The sequence below is a fragment of the Arachis ipaensis genome, chromosome B07 (assembly GCF_000816755.2).
Source record: "Arachis ipaensis cultivar K30076 chromosome B07, Araip1.1, whole genome shotgun sequence".
NCBI classification, from domain to species: Eukaryota; Viridiplantae; Streptophyta; class Magnoliopsida; order Fabales; family Fabaceae; genus Arachis; species Arachis ipaensis.
The window spans coordinates 7,366,828-7,369,001 of NC_029791.2; positions in this window are offsets into that span (position 1 = coordinate 7,366,828).

Genomic DNA, 2,174 nt, shown 5'->3' on the forward strand with positions numbered 1-2,174 from the left:
CTACATACTTTTTTCTGAATAAAATTATAAAAAAAATAAAAGCCTTGTTAATTTGTTTGTTACCTCTAATAATATATCATTTTCTAAAAAACGTTATATTTATTTTTCTGGAGTGCATTAGTATTCGAACTAAAAATATCATAGTCAAAGTGGTTGTAATTTTAAATATAATCCACCATTGATATATTAAAATTGCCACTTTAAATAAATAATACATTATGAAAAAAAAAACCAAAAATATAAGCTAAGAATTTTATCGCTTACTCTTTCTTCTCATTTCCTCTTTCTCAACCCTCAAACCTTCAAATAAAAAATTCACACCCCACATGACCCTCTCAATCGCTCATTCTCATATTCACACTTGATAATACAAATTTAAAAACGCAGGTATTCTTTGTGTCTAAACAATAATGTTTTTGGCCAAAATATTTTTGAAAAACCTCCAAACACGAACAATGAAAGATATATACTTAAACTTTAAGGTAGTGCAAAAATACTAGTGTATAGTGTTCATATTTGAATTTTAATAATATTGAGTACAAGTGTTACACTTGCAATTGATGGTATTAATTCAGGCACAAATTAAAACAAATTCCAGCTACACCAATTTTAAAAAACATATAATAATGTGATGAGATATACTCCTAAGAAAGGCCCCAGCAGCCAGCTGCGCCTGTGGTCACCACGGGGGTAGATAGCAACCTTAGTATTTTTTGTGGTATGTGTAATGTGCATGTGCTACTTACTATATGACTATGAGCTCCAAATAATTAGGTTGGCTACTTAATAATGATATCTTTTGGATATTCAATATGCTGCTCTGACATGTAGGGATGGTAAACCCTAAACCGGCTGAAATCTGCCGGAACAATCACTTTAATCCATTAAAAGATTTAGAGTGAATACCCACCCGACCCCTAACAATTACTTCGAAAGGATAATGAGGTCCCCAAGAAAAAAAAGATATCAAATTCGGCCCCTGATATTTTTTTTGGGACTGATTAGCCTCTGAACCAAAAAAAATAACAGTGATTTTTTTTTGGCACAGAAGTCTCGTTGTCCCTTCGAGATAAATTATCAGAAGCCGAGTTGAATTTTTTTTTGTCAAAGATCTCGTTGTCTTTCGAAATAATTGTCAGGACTATTTTAAATTTTTCTCACAAATTTAAGCTAGGTTAAAAAATTAAGTTTCGCCTAAAAAAAACGGTCTAACTCGTCCGTTTAACATGCGGACATTGGCAGAGCAAGCTTGCCCAGCGGCCATTTATTTTTATTTTATTTTATTTTAATTTCTAAAATTTCAACCCAATTTCTATATGAAGGAAAAGAAAATTTATCAACTCTGTTTATAATAATGTTTGTTTAATATTTATAAAAATTTTAGGCCAAACTAAGACTTGTAATATTAAAATATTTTTAATGTTAATTAAATTTAAAAAATTTTTAAACTAAAAAATAAAAAATAAAAAAAATACATGTTGGCAACCAAGTTCGCCTGAATGTCATTAGGCAAGGCGGGACAAATCGGTCCGTCTAGAGACAAATTTAAAATAGGATAGGTTAATTCTTTTGACACTTCTATTGACATACATAATGTCTATTATTAAATAAAATATGCCATGAAATTATTTTTCTCAAAAGCTAATAAGAAGAAGCACATCTAATATGTTTATTCAAACAAAATACTCTTTTTAAATTTGCGTTGATTTTTTGCATAATTTTTTTTTCATGTTAAAATTTATTTTTTTTAGAGTCAACAAGAAACTTTAAAGATTTTTAAGCCATAAAAATTAAAATACGATATGTGAATAGTTATATCTAACAAAATACTTAAGTTTAGTCTATTAAGTAACAGAAAGAAGGGGGTGAATAAATATTTTTTGGTAACAAAGTTTTAGAAAAGTTATTGTTTTCTTTAAATTTTTTTTAAATTTTTAAAATACATGTTAGCTAAATCATAGAATAAAATACAAAATATGAATAATGGACCGCAAGCTCGAATTAATGAAGGAGGTTCATAGCTCCTACATGTGTTTGTTAAGATGATCAAAGTTGACCCAATTTTATGCAAAAATGCAAAATAAATGCTGGAATCTTGGGCGTGATGCTTGCATTATTGTCCAAAATGGTGATATGTCTTTACTCTTTATAGCTTTTGTTGCAAAAACCAAAAT